The sequence below is a fragment of the Sciurus vulgaris genome (assembly GCF_902686455.1).
Source record: "Sciurus vulgaris genome assembly, chromosome: 3".
NCBI lineage: Eukaryota > Metazoa > Chordata > Mammalia > Rodentia > Sciuridae > Sciurus > Sciurus vulgaris.
In genome coordinates, this window is record NC_136463.1 from 157,493,992 (window position 1) to 157,509,911 (window position 15,920).

Here is a 15,920-nt window from a genome sequence, read left to right on the forward strand (position 1 = left end):
TAGAGATATATACAGGTAGAATCTAACACATGGTGTATTTACACATGCTCGTGGTGTAATTTTGTCAAATTCATCTCATATTTTCTCTCCTTTCTGTCCCTCCTGCCTCTTGCTGCCTTCTACTCGACTGCTCTTCCTTCTATCTTTTGATAACTACCCTATCCCCCTTTGTGCCCCAACTTTGCTCTCGTTTCCACAAATAAGGAAAAACATTTGACCCTTAGTTTTCTGAGTCTGGCTTATTTCACTTAGCATGATGTTCTCCATTTCCCTTTACTGATTGGTAAATGCTATGATTGCATTCTTCTTTATGGCCAAATAAAACTCCACTGTGTATATATACCACATTTTTTTTATCCATTCTTTTATTGACAGAAACCTGGGCTGGTTCCATATCTCGGCTATGGTGAGTTACACTGCCATGAACATCCATGTGGCTGGTCACTATAGTGTGCCGAGTTTAATTCTTTTGCAAAATTAATGGGGAGTAGGATAGCTGAGTCATATGGTGGTTCCATGCCTAGTTTTTTGAGTAATCTTTATACTGCTTTCCAGAGTGGTTGTACTAGTTTGCATTCCCACCCACAATGTACAAGTGTATCTTGTTCCCTGTATCTTTGCCAGCATTTGTTATTTGTTTTCTTGATAATTGCCATTCTGACTAGAATGAGATGAAATCTCAATGTAGTTTTGATTTGCATTTCCCAATTTGCTAGAGATATACATTTTTTTCATATATTTGTAGGCCATTTGTGTATTTCTTCTTTTGAGAAATGTCTGTTTAGTTCTTTTGCCCATTTATTGATCACATTATTTGGTTTTGTTTGTTTTTGGTATTAAAGTTTTTAAGTTCTTTGTATATTCTGGACATTAATTCTTTCAGAGGAGTAGCTGGCAAAGATTTTTTCCCATTCTATAGGTTCTCTTCACACTCTCAACCATTTCCTTTGCTGTGAAGAAGCTTTTTAATTTGATGTCATTGCACTTATTGAAGTTTGATTTTATCTGTTGAGCCTTCGGGGTCTTGTTAAGGAAGTAGGTGCCAGCACCAATATGTTCAAGTGTTGATCCTTGTTTTCTTCTAGCAGTTGCAGAGTTTCTGGTCTAATTCCCAAATCTTTGATGCTAAGTGAGTTAGGGATCTAATTTGATTCTTCTATATATGGATATTTAATTTTTCCAGTATCTTTTATTTAAAAGGCTGCCTTTTCTCCAATGTACTTTTTTGGCTCCTTTGTCAAGTTACCAAATGACTGCAAGATGTGGGTTTGTCTCTGTGTCCTCTGTTCTATTCCACTGGTCTTGATGTCTGTCTTGGTGCCAATACTTTGCTGCTTTTTTGTTAGGATAGCTCTGTAGTATAATTTGAGATCAGTTATTGTGATGCCTCCAGTATCACTCTTCTTGCTCAGTATTACATTAGCTATTCTGAGCCTTTTATTCTTCCATGTGAATTTTAGGTTTGTTTTCTCTAGTTTTGTGAAGTATGGAATTGATATTTTGGTGGGAATTTCAATCAATCTGTATAGCTCTTTTGGTAATGTTGACATTTTTACAATATTCTTCCTATCTAAGAACAAAGAAGGTCTTTCCATTTTCTAAGGTCTTCAATTTCTTTCTTCAGTCTTCTATAGTTTTTATTGTAAAGGTCTTTCACCTAAGGGAGAGATGTTTATAAGATAGCACCAAGTATTTAAATCAATGCTCTTTGAATAATGAATCCATAAACAAGCAAACATCAGCACCTAAAGATTCTACATGTGACTTGTCTAAAAGAAATAACATATAAGCCATATATATGACTTTAAATTTTCTAGTGGCTACTTTAAAATGTAAACAGTAATAGAACAATTAACTTTACTAATATATTTCATTTAACTCAGTATACAAAAAAATATGACTTCAGTATGTAACCAATATAAAAATGATTGAGATAACTTATATTCTATTTTAATACTAAGTCTTGACATTTCACATGTATTTTGTACATATTACATCTCAATCAAGGATAGCCACATTACAAGCATTTAACAAACATGCATATTAAATACTTTGAGACTATCCCTTATAGATATAAAAGAGCCATTGCTACAAGTAAAGCAGAATATTTTTATTAAATCTTTTACTTAGAATATAAAATAATAGATTAAAAATGAGAAATTATGGTATAGTAATTATTTGCATTTATGATTGCATAAATAAAAGTTTTTCAAATAGAAAAAGACTATGACCCTTTCAAAAACAAGATATTAAACTATTTTAGTAAGAAAAAAAAGTTGCCAATTCAACTATGTAGTTGCAGTGAAATTTGAAATGGGTTTAATGTTATTTATAACATTTATAAAGTTTTGGGTGATTTAAAGGGCATTAAGAGTTTTTGATGAATTATACATGTTGGTACTCAGAGATTAATGGTGTCCTTTGAAAAGAATGTGTGTATTCTACTTGAATCTGTTGAAATTGTAGTAATGGAATTGCATTTTTGCAAGGTTGTATGTTATACAGACATTTTCTTTAAACAAATAGTTTGAGGTGAGGAAAAACAGAGAAAGGAGTGCAAAGCTGGGTTAGAATATGTTGAAACTCACTTTTTAGAAATATTAGAGAAATATGGCTAGAGTCATATTACAGTCATAGCATTTTTCTTTTATTATTATTTTTTTCACTTAACTTTCCATTGATGGGCAAGTCAAACATTCTTACTCTAGTTTCCTCAACATTAAAAGGAGGAGAGAGAGTGGTTTTCAAATAGCAATAAAAGAATATCTTTGGCTCATAAAAGGAAAGATTATCAAAAAGAATCTACATGATTTGGGGAAATAAATTTATTTTTAAAGGAAAATGAAATTTATTTCTTTGAAGGAAAGACTAGTATCAAATATTTGGATTAAACATTTTTGGGAACATAAACAATTAAGGAGAAAGTTTTTTAAGTAAATTAAATATATGAAGAGTAATATGAAGGGAAGGATTTACAAATGTGCATTCATGTTGGACAAATTAAGGCATATGTTTGAAAATGAATTTAAAGAAAGAAAAACTAGACTAGCTCTAGCTCTTTTAAGCTGCATACTTAACTATTTTGTACAGCCTAGTTTGAAATATCTTGCAATTTTGAACCAAAAACTTTTTAAGAAACCTTAAAATTGATGCTTATTGTTATAGCTATGTGTCTTTATAGTTTTGTGTAACTCATAATTTACATAATTCACAAAAATATTTTATAACCCAGCTTTTCTTTTTAATCTATCATGCATTGTTTCATATCAGAGATTTTTAAAATTTACAGTTGTTTATTCGCTATACATTCATACTATAAATAACATCATATTTTTGTAATAATTAGCTAAGAAAATATATTTTCCTTGCATATATTCTTTAATAAAATTTACTGTTATGTACAACTAAACTTATTCAAATTTAGTGAATTGTAAGGAAAAAGAACTAATGTTAACTTTGCTACAATGTGGTTTATCTTCAGAATATTTAATTCTCAATCAGTTTTTTTGTAAACATACCTTGGCATTTTTATTTAAACTCCTGGGAGCTATTTTTATTGTAATAATTAAAACAGTATGTTACTTGAAAGCAAGAAGTAACAAAGGAGTTAGAAATACACTACTGGAAGTATTTCTTAAGTTTAGAGGGTCTACCAGAAGCACTACTGTCTTTTATTTTTTGTAAACAGAATCTGAAAAGGTAAACATCCCACATATAACAGTACTATTGATTTAACTGTGTGGTAAATATTCCCCTTAAATAAAATCTGAGCACAGATAATTCTTTATGACTCTTCTCAACAACAAGCACTTAAGTTCTGCCATGCACAGGCCTTCACTCAGGCTGCGCTTAAATCAGTTTTCTGTGGCACGACCTTTGACATTATTCTTGGAGTATGTTTCTTCTGTGAAATAGGATTCTTCAAATGCTAGGTAGTATTATTATTTGAGGTTCTACCTTGGATGATTAGTAAATGAGATAACTAAAGGTTAGATTTTATGAAAGAGGATGAATTCCATGTCAGCAAAGTAAAGGACTGACATTGAATCCACAGTGAAAGCAAATGAGGGTCTTGGTCTCCATGCTGTTCCACCTTGGGAAGTTAACCAAGACTGTGTATGGATGCATTGTGTATCGACGAGTTCCCTCTCAGGGCAGGCCACCTGGGCTAGAATAGCACAGGCATTCCAATGGATATGCTAATTCCATCCATCTAAACTTCCATTACACATATATGAAGTGGAGATAGCATTTGGAAACTACCATATCATAGAGATTTGGGAGGACAAGTTGAAAACATGTATATGTCAGTTTATGCATTTCTTGCCACGTTGGAAGTTCTTAACAAATGTTACTAATGGAAATCATCATCAATATTATTTTTATTATTAATGTGTGTATCTTGTAAGAGTGACTAATGACAATACAATTTGAGAAGCCATTACTGTGAACATATGTAAAACACTACAGTCCTATTAATTACTAATTAATTAGGAAAGGAGTTGAAAAATATCATTCTACCATGTCCGGTACACTAAATAAAGACTTTCTAATGCCTTAACCACTATTAACATCCTTGATATTCTGAGTGCCTGAGACCAAAGCAGAATCTAATTGTTGAAGATCATAAAATTTGAATGGCTTTGAACTTTTGTCTAATGTAAAAATTGCTGCCTGGTAAGCATATGCTCTCCAACACATCAAAATGAGTACAGTCAGTACTCCGTATACATGAGTTCCATGTCTGTGGATTCACCAACCACACATGGAGAATATATTTAAAAATATTTTTGTCTGTACTGAATACATACAGACTTTTTCCTTGTCATTATTTCCTAAGCAATACAACACTTACATAGTGCATTAGGCATTATGAGTTACCTTGAGCTGCAAAAGTTCATGGGAAGGATGTGCCTGGGTCATATGCAAATATTACATGATTTTACATAAAGGACTTGAGTACCCACAAATGTTCGTATCTATGAAAGGTCCTGAAACTGCTCCACAAAGGATACCATGGTATGACCCTTACTCGTACTTAATTGCACATGTAGGGAAGAGAAGATTGAAAAGATTTCAATATGCGTAGACAAATTTAAGGAAATTAATTGCACATTGGTATTATTATCATTTGCACAATGACACATTATTTTAAAAATGTTTTTTCTTTATTGGTCTATTTTTAATAAACTATTTTGGCCTGAAATGTTAATGTCTTCACAACTGTATTTATATTTCAGTTCTCTAGGTCTTGTATTCAGACATACCAGAATTTTTGGATCCATAAGGGATTGGTATATGTGGGTTTTTATAAGTAGTTTGTAATTCAGACCTCAGTAAAATTACCCTGAGTCAAAATTTTGGAAGATTAAGAGTTAGTAAATAGTTGCATAAATAAACATCATATATTCCAGTCTATAGGCCATGATAAACATAGAACCATTAAACTTTTAGGCATCATACTTTAAGTATTTAGGAGAACTGAATAGATGATTAAAAATAGAAAGAGCCATTGAGGTTATACACTTAAAACTCCGATTTATATCCTTTTAATTTAAATTTTTAAACTGTGAGATAATGACATAATCACATATGGTTGTAAGAAAAAATAGAGCAAGATTTTGTGTCCTCTTTACCTGGTTTTCTCTAATGGCAATTTCTTCTAAAACTGTCAAACAATATCATAACCAAGATGTTGCTATTGATACAGTTAAAATACAAAACAGCTCCATCACCACAGGGATGCCTTGTTAAGATTCTGGGTTTTGGTGATTGCGTCACCTCAAAAGGATCAAGTTAATACTGAGAAGAATTAAGAATTAATTCTTAATTAAGAATTAAGAAGCGTTCCAGAGACTTACCAAGAGAACATTGCTCGTGGCTTTCTGCCTGGTAATTGCAATGTTGTGGTAGTCAATCAAGCTGCAACCCTGAGCAGAGAACAAAAGACTTCTTCTGACATGCCTTTAAAGTAATAAAGCCCCTAAAATATCTGATAGACCTTCATCGAATCAACAATTGAAAGGTTCTGTAGATAATGGAGGACTAAATGAAAAATTTAACTAAAAACCATCAACCATTTTGGAATGACAGAAAGTTCTAGAAATGCATAGTACTGGCAGCCAAAGAACATTGTAGATGCATTTAGTGCTGCTGGATTGCACACTTAAGAATACTTGAAATGGTAGGTTTTATGTTACATACATTTTGCCACAATAAAAACCACTAAATAAACAACAGTAATAAAATCAGGAACCATGTCTTGGCTTTCAATTTCAATTCAGAATCTGTGTTTCAGATAACTTTTTTCTTGAAACCATCAGTTCATGTTGTACATAGAAAAAGTTTCATTAAAAGCCTGTTGGAATTTTAAGGAATTTTCTGAGTAGTTCTTAAATTGATCATTATTCTTTTTTTTTTTTTTTTTTTTTTTTTTTTGGTGGTGCTGGGGATTGAACCCAGGGCTTTATGCAAGGCAAGCACTCTACCAACTGTGCTATATCCCCAGATCCCCAACCTTTTATCAATATTCTTCATTCATGATGTTAGGATTTAAGTTCTATGCTGGAGATTTCAATATGGTGAATAAGGATCCAGTGAAACCTTTTGAGTAACTTGTATCAGTAATGGATTTTTTATTTATTCTTACCATTGTTACCTAAGTATTTCTTTAAAGGAAATGTCCTCCTCCACTCCTTGTTTTCTAAGGAACTTAAGTTTAATTCACATCTTCCTATTATATTCGGCCACCTAGCCAGCAATGTCTCTTGAATTCTGTGTTCCTTTCCAACGTGCCTTGTTGCATGGTGGATCTTTCATTTGACTACTGATCACTGTCCAAGTATATTTAAAATAATAAGTTGTGATGACATAAAGAGCATACCAGGCAATCTCTGGCCGTAGCAAGGATTTGAGAACTTAAGAAGAGCAGAACAGGGTGACTGTGTTTGGACTGTTGAAGTCCTTGAGTGGGAAGATAATAGTAACAGTTATATCACATAAGCCAAAAAGCCATTTTCCCATAGTTCTTCATGATACTTCTAGTTTTAAGTGAGAACCTTCATTTAGAATAAAAAGATTGCCATTCTTTTAGATTATCTTGTAAAGCTGAGAATGCATTTGATAATGAGAAATGGAAGGGGAATTTGCATTTGAAAACAAGTAGCAATAACTTGAATAAAATAGGCCTTTCTTACTACCCTATGTGATACCTGTATGAATGGTCCTTTCCAGTTTATAATAAATGCCTGTCCAACATTTTTCATTTCAACATCAACCTTCCAAACAGTGTTTTAAGTATGTGAATTTCTACTCATACGTAGATATGAGTTCAGACCATAGAATATGTCATTTGATACACTGTAGTGTATTTTGTTTTCTATAACCACGGATTAGTTAAAACCATTATAATAGACTAAAATGTATCCATCTATTTGAAGATTAACAAGATTGTTTATATTGATAACTTCTTGAAAATGTAAATCCCATAAACTAAAGATATTGTAAATGTTGAGGGAGAAGCTTTCCTAGTTTCTTCACATGTTTTCTCTTAATTTCCTGAAAATTTTCTTCATTCTCTTATTCTTGATCTGGAATAAAATGAAGAGTTAATATGATTCTGACTATTATTATCTCTTTCTACCTTTTCATAGAAAAAAAGGCAATCCTTGCAATGGCCTTTTTTATGTGAATTTTATTTTGCCACTAACCATCATTTAGCTGTGTAGAAGCTAAAGCTTTAAAAAAAAAAACATGGCAAACAGAGGAGACTTACAACTCTATATTTTCAGATTCTATAGAACTTTCTTTAAAATTAGGTGGCCAACCTCTACTCAATGCTGAGATTATTCATTATGCTGTCAGTGTATAATTATCATCTGTTGGTCTAGTATTTGTAATTTCTCTGAGCTAAAGTATCCCATTTGCTATTGAATGCTACTTGAAAGAAAATTATTGATCTATACCACACATAAGAGTCTTAAAATATTCCCACCAGAATACATTGCACCTTTAGAATAAGTGTTTTTTTTTTCTCAAAGAATTGCTTTATAGGTAGGTTCAATTCAATATTATTCTTTCTTTTAAAAAAGTCTCTATTGCTTTCTTGCTTTCTTTTGTTAAATCATTTCTGTATTCTTTGCAGAGTCTAGGGTGGATTTACTAATTAAAATAGTTTTATGACTATTCAACCAATGACATTAAAATAATGTCACTGTTAATTATGTTGATTTAAATGTCAACTTTACTATTTTTGACTATATCATGATGGAGAGTTGGTCGCAGGCCTGAATTTTGTTTAAAAAGAAAAAGAAATAAACTGTCCATATTACATTGCAGGTAAATAACACTAACATGGGGATTTATATATTTTTATTTATCATCTCTTCTAAGGAGCCTTATCAAATATCTTTGGAAAACCTGTATAATTTGAATTCCATAGGTCACCCTTCTGTTTGTTTTTATTTTAAATATCTTGGTCGAGAGGAAAATTTTTCTATTAGTTTATGCTCACTAGTAAATTATAGTTATGATAGTGCCTTTATTTTCAATTGTTAAGAAATCATGAAATTTTCTGGGAGTGGTGGAGCAAACCTGTAATCTCAGGCTGATGTGTAAGGACTACAAGTTCAAAGCCAGCCTCAGCAACTTAAGGAAACCCTGTCTCAAAATAAAAAATACAAAGGGTTGGGATATGGCTCAGAGGTAAAGCACTCTTTTGTTTAATCCCTGGTTTAAAAAAAATCATCAAATTTCCCTTAAAATATCTTTAATCTTTGAATTAAGATTAGGTTAATAAATATATTATCTACTTTTCTTTTTTTTTTTAGCACATCACTCCATTTCATATTTTGCATGTTTCATGGCATTTATATTTTTCACTTTTTTCTGATTCAGAATTAATTTTGGGTCCACATATGTCATGTTAAAAAATGCTAAGATTTTTAAAGTTTATACATGTGCTATGTACTGAATTTGAATCACTGATGTACTGAATTTGGTGGTATGTCAGTGATTTTGTTGATTTCTAATAAAATTAAAGACTCAGAGGGGCAGTATAGCCATGTGAAGAGTGTAGACTCTGGAGCAAGATAGACTTGGACTTTTACCCTGGCTGCTCATTTTCTTTCTCTAGGTTCCTAGAAAAAAAATCATGTGAACTCAAAGTTGCTGGGGTTTTTATGAGGATTAACAGAGATCACATAGAGAAGCCCCCAAACCATGGAACTTAAATGTCTCCCCTTCCTCCCTTGAGTTCAACCATGTGAAAGAAAAGGTAAATACTAGTAATAAGCAACCAGGGCAGTCCCAGGACTTACCAAACTCTGTTGGTCCTTGGTGTCTGGCATGGAGGGAGAGAAGAGAAAAGGGGGAACAGGCGAGTAGGGCTTCTGACCATACTGCCCAGTCTCCACTGGTACAGCTATATTCTCACCCCTTCCCCCACCTCCATCATTTTAAAAAATATGTTTCATGAATTGTTGTCTATTCTAAGATACCTACTGAAAGAGAAAGGGCTTCACCATTTAAAGATAAAATATATAAATATCCAAATATATCCTGGATCATTGCACGTAACAATTTTTATGCAGGATATATCAGTGCTTTAAAAAAGGAGAGGTGTTGTTTTACCCCTGGAATGATTTTCAGAAGAGTGCATCCTCTAAGAGGCAGGAGAGACACAACTCGACCCTGTGTGAGGGGCTAACCCTGCAGTGGGCACAGTGGGAAGACGCCCCTAGGCACAGGGAACAGAAACAGAGGGGCCGTGAAAATCAGATTTTACAAGGCAGCTGCTCCTTACTTAGGTAGCTCAAGATGGGTGACGTCAGCACACAGCGCAAGTGGGCTAAAAGAAAAGAAAAGAGTGACTCTTGAGTACTGGTGGCAGCAGTCCAACAGTGTTTAACACCTTAAAACATTCCTGGAAATGCAAAGGACTTCGGTGATCCTTCATAAGAATGACATGTGTAAACTGAGACATTCCAGGAGTTAATCCAAGAGAACAAGAACTAACATGCCTTTCGGAATGACTAAGGGAACAGGATGATAGGGGCAATTGTGGCCACAGCTGAATTTTGACTATAGATTTTACTAAATATTGGTCTTGTAAATGATTCCTAATAACAGCTCGTGACTCATATATGGCAGCACCTTCTCTCCCTCATGTGGACTGGGTAACTGGTTGAATGAACAGGGTCAATGCCTTACTTGGTAGTCACAGTAACTCTCTGGTCAAACTGGGAAAGTGAAAGCTGTTCCCGTCTACTCTGTACACGGACCTGGAATAGGGGCCCTGGTCAGGACACAGCTCATCTAGACTCAGGTTCCAGGCTTTGAAGTACCATGACAACTTGGTGCACACAAAGGGAAAGTGGCAGTTGGAATATCAACACCCTTTCCCTCCTTTGTTTTCTCCTTTGCTTGGGGTGTGTGCGTGTCTATGTAAATGAATGAATTTGGTGGAAAGAGAATTCTCTTCCCATGCCAGTTGTGCATGTGGGCAGCAGGCCTTGTTATTAACGAGAGAATAAATGGTCTTTGGACTGTTATTGTTAATAATTTCTTTTGCTCAGTGTGACATCCAGACTATAATTTTGGTTCCTTCTCTTATTTTGGTAATTTAGCAACCCATTGTTCTGTTTAATGACCACAGTTTGACAGATATATTTGCTGCCTAACTAATATTTATAAAAGGAATGAGTTCAACATTTGTTGTCCTGTTTAGTCTGACTTCCAGCCATGGGGAGGGAGACTTGCTTTGTAAAGTGGTCACCATGTGGTGTTTTCTCAGTCTGGCTTTTATGTTAAATATTTTACTTTGGGTCCTTTAATCTACATGCTTTCCTGAGCATTTGATTTGGATGATAGGATGAAATGTATGTTATTTCCAGATAATAAGATTCCTTGGAAAGTTTAGCATTTATCTAGAAAATTCATTATATAGAAAAGCAGAAGCAAAGATGCTATTTCTTCTCAATCATGAAAAGTGTTTAAGCTTTTCTAGCAACTAAGAGAATATCTGTGGAAGATGAGTAGGTCTGTGACAGCTGATCTGAATCCATAGGCTCATGCTTCTAAGTCTCCTTTCAAAGCTTCAATTTTAGTGTACCTCCTACTTTCACATTTTCATTTGAATATAAATTATATTATGTCATAAAATCCCTCTGGAGGAAAATTCCCAGTACAGTTAATTTCTCTAAAGCACACTGCTAATAATGCGGAAGAATTTATTCTTTTCAGGGTATTTCACTGTGTCACTTCTAATAGTAATGGAGGGACATTTTGAGCTCAGCCAAGGCTTTATTTTCATGGCATTCAGAGTTCAATCAGTGTCTCGTCATAAAAGTGTGTCTTTTATTAGTATTGTAAGACGGTCTTGACTTATAATTTCCCAGACTTGTTTCTATAAAGAGTTTTTTAAAAGTTTCCTTCTCTCTGTTTGTGACACCCGTTGGATTCACTGCAAATTATTGTGTTACCAGCCTGTCTATCTTAATAACTTAAAACATTTCCTAAGTCCCCAGGTGCTATCCTATAGCAAATGAGTTTAACAGATAACAGTCTCTTCCTTTGAGTTTTTAATGTAAGAGAATAATGTAGGAGAATAATGATAGCAAAAGAAACACTCAGGAAATTCAGAAATATGAACACATGTCAAGACTTCTTAATCATTGCATGATAAAAATTTTGAGCTACAAGGAAATTTAAATATACTTAACTATAATTATTACTTTTTGAAGATGAAGTTGAATCCCTTGTAAATCAGTTGCCCAAGTTCATACAAAAAAGCAAGTGGAGGAAATTGAACTAAAACACTAAGTCTCTTCTTTGACCATTGCTCTTATGCATCAGGCTTCCCAGAGAGCAAAATATTAGCAGTCTCTTTAACCTTGTCTACCAAGTGGGGATATTTTTTTAAGAAATGGTTTCTAGAGTTGCACACTAGGGACAAATCACTGCCATAATTTTTTTTCTGTGCAAAAATAAATTACTTTAGCATTTGTATAATTCTCTTCAGAGAATAAGAGTCCATGAGATACAAAAGAATACTAGAGATTTGCTTAGGTATCAGAATGTTGAAATGAAAATAATTTTGTATTGGAGCCTATAATTTGTTGTGCCTACTACCATCCTTGCATACTTCTCAAATGTGCCATTATTGTAATGAATTAGTAACACATAGAAGAAGAACTAATGCCCAGTTGTAACGCAAAGTCCAAAATGATTATCTAACCAGAATTAATATATTTCTTTTTTCTACATGTGTGCTAGATTGTTTGACCAAGCATAAAGATTGTATATTTGACTTGGGTAAATGTTTTAAAAATAAAAAATTAGTAAACTCTCATGAGAACTTGTGGCAGGAATAAAGCATGAGAATGAATAATCAAATAATTTGTTGGATTCACATTATTAGTTTTCTTCAACAGATATGGTTTCTGCTGTATGTAACATTTAAAAACAGGGAATTTATTATGAGGAGTTTATGAATCTCCAGTGTTTGTTTAAAAATTATGTAGTTATGAACAGTACTAAAATTGCACTTTATAAAAACAAGAATGGGCACTGTGATACACTTTTGTAGAGTGCAAATTGGTACATGTATTTGGAAAAGTTTGGTCATATCTATTAAGAATTAAAATCCACATAATCACATACAGATAATACATGGAAAGTCACCTTTTTAGAAGTAAAAGAAATGTTTTATGAAGGCATGCACACATATGAATGCTTATTTAAGCATTGTAAGTAATGGTTAAAGAAAAAAAAAAAAAAGACAACACAAATGCCCATTCAGATCATTCACTTGAGAGTGATTGGGAACGCATACTACACGTTTGCTATTCATCCTTCTCAAAAATAAGAATCTGTGTGCGCCAATCCTGGAAGTGTGCATCATTAATGCAGAAGAATATAGAGGGCAGTGCTAATGAACAGATTCTAGAGCCACATTACTGGATTTGCATGAGAGGTTTGCAGCTTCTTGGGAGTCAACACTTAACTTGTCTGGACTTTCTCCTCATCTATAAAATGGAAATAATGAGAGTTCCTACACTGTAGCTTTTATAATTGATTGCTAATGGTGCTTAACAGGGATAGCATGGACTTGTTGGTGAGTACAGGTCACCAACAAGTTTGGGAAGGAACTTCTACTTGCTTTACATAATTTCAAGTGATATGAATATGGTCACTTTACTTTATGAAATAATTTTTGTTGCTTAATAGTGTGGTGCATGACTTTATCCTAACTAGTACAATATTTTCTTTGTTACTAGGCATTTAGATTTTTAGAATAATTTTTTCTCATGTAAGGGAAGGGAAGGCTTTTAAAACAGAGGGAAAAGCATAACTAAAGCATGATATAGGAATGATCATTGCTGGAGATGATGCAGAGACAGACTGAATGCATAAGCTGTTTACATGATCAGGTGATGAGTGGGGAAGGATTTTGGTGAATCACCAATAAGGAATTTAAAAGATGTTCCAGTTACAGTGTTCTTGGGAAGAAAGAATAGAGAATTGAAATATATGACTGGATGAAGAAAATGTGTAATAGTTGCCTGAGATGAAGAAAAAATGACAATAGGTAAGATACTGAAAGAGAAGCAATTTTTTTCTAGAACTTGAATATTTTATAAAATACCTTGAGAATTTTGATTTTCTTCCATAGTATAATTCACAGCTAGGCCAAAACCTAAAAACCACAAATAAAAATGAACAAACAAACAAAACAACTAGACACTGGTTCTGGTTTCCTTTATTTATTATTTTTAAAAAGAACAGATTTTTTTCTTTTTGGGGAAGAGAAGGAAAGTTTGGCAAGTAGAAATTTGAGAGGTAAGAAGCTTGGGATAATCAAGGATAAAAGTTATATTGATTATATATTTTAAAACTATAGGAAGTAGGTGGTAGTCTAGATGAGTGAAAAATGGTTAACTATAAAAAAATCTGCAAAGAAGAACAAAGCTCTTTCATGATTCACTAGGGGTGCATTTTAATCCTTATTTGTGTCTTAGGATATATATGGCTGTTAGCCAAGATCAACAGAAAGTCACAATTGAGCACTGGGCATCTGCCCATAGTAATAATTTACTTGAATATTTAAGGAAGCAAAACAGAAAATTTAATTATGGGAGGTGATAGATGTCATTAATGAGCTTGATTAAAGTCATTTCACAGTGCATATATATATTAAATAGTTTTTATTTTCCATCTGTAAAATTTTTGTCAATTGTACCTTAACAAACTTGGAAAATTTTTAAAAAATAATGCCTCAACTATGTTCAAGTAATACTTTAAAAACAAATAAAATTAAAGAAAAAAACACACAGTAAAGAAGTACACAGAAACTCACAAGTGATGCCAATCCTCACTTTGTATTCTATGGAGTAAAATTAGCAGTCTTTTAATCACATCTTTTTATATCTTTGAATCCGTTCTACATTGCTTTAAAGAATATAATTGTATTCTTTACAATTGTAACAGAATACAATATATGGCTGACCTTAATTTGCATGTTATCATATTAAATATTTATAGATCATTTGTATTTATATCTTGATTTTCATGGTGATATTTTGTGTGAGGAAGGTATCTTTTTTAGTGTAAACATGTATTAAGCAACATTTTTGTCAAATTTAAAGCATGCAAAGTTTACATATTTTAAATGCATTTCAAGCAGATTTGTCTAAAGAGATATATTTAATTAAGAATAATTGGGACTTGATCTTATAGAATGCTCAAAATGTGTTGTTGTTTTTTTTTTTTAATTTTGAGCACTGACAAGTCTGTCACATTATTGAGCAACAAGGGAAAACTATTTTACATTTCATCTGGAAACAGATTAAAAATAAAACTGTATGAAACACTAAGAGGGGTTAGTAAGTAATATTTGAGTCCTTTTATTTATCTCCAATATTATTGTAGATTCTCTTTTATTCTGACTCTTGTTTGTTCACTTCTCTTTACATTTATCAGTATTCGCCCATGTTCACCTGGCTAATCTGAATACTAACCATAACAAATAGGTGGTTGGAAGCATTAAAATGATGACTTTCAAAGGGACTATTATCATTTATCATGGAAATGAATTCGGCCCACTGATGGTAATTAAGCAGGCAGGTAGAATGAGAATCATATATTTATAAAATGAATTTTTCAAATGTTCAGCTTTCTCAAAATAATGTTTTCTGAAAATGCAGTATTGGACCTAGTATTATGTTCACAGGAGAAACTGGATATCTTCAATTCCTAAATTTAATGCTTAATAATCATAAAAGGTAGTCATTTGTAGGTTGGTTCCTACAAATATTCAGTGGACAAAATTCCACAACCTTTTATGGAAATGTTCTGTTATGTCTCTCAAATGTATGCATTTTCTGCATTATAGCTTGTTGATGATTCTGGGCTTCAGAGTCACACTCTCTGGAAATGAATCCTGGCCCTACCAGTTAAATACTGTCATAGTATTCAGGTGCACTCCTGACCTGAGGCTGCCCAGCAGCTGGTAGTGGGTCCAGCCCAGAGCTGAGGACCAATGAGTGATTAAAAGTGGGTTGATTCCCAAAACTGTACCAGACATGTAAACAAGAAGAGACACCAGAACCATGAAAACAGAGGTGGGAAGGGCAACCATGAGACTCCTACTCTTCTCCCCACTTTCCTTGCCTACTTTGGATCACTAGATGGACTGGAGGGACTGAGGTACCCAAGAAAATTGTCCACTGTTGATCTGTATCCTCACCCTACCTCTAAGCAAATGCTCTGAGAAAAACACATCACATTTAGAAAAAATATTTCCTTTATGGGAACAGAGAATATTGTTGACTTACTCCTTTTAAAAATATTTTTATATGAACGTTTATCCTTTTAGCTCCCTTTACTCAGTCATTTGTTTCCTCCAAGTTAAATTATATCAT

General features: G+C 33.2%; 1 protein-coding gene and 1 long non-coding RNA gene across 4 annotated transcripts in view; one reads left to right on the forward strand and one right to left on the reverse strand.

Moving 5' to 3' along the window:
* LOC306655923 overlaps positions 1-15,461 on the reverse strand; it is a 341,597-nt gene extending 326,136 nt beyond the window's left edge. Inside the window, exon 1 of the long non-coding RNA XR_013762350.1 lies at positions 5,862-15,461. This is a non-coding gene — a long non-coding RNA (uncharacterized lncRNA). The remainder of the gene's footprint in view (positions 1-5,861) is intronic.
* PARD3B (par-3 family cell polarity regulator beta) overlaps positions 1-15,920 on the forward strand; it is a 1,072,202-nt gene that overhangs the window by 344,727 nt on the left and 711,555 nt on the right. The window lies entirely within an intron of this gene.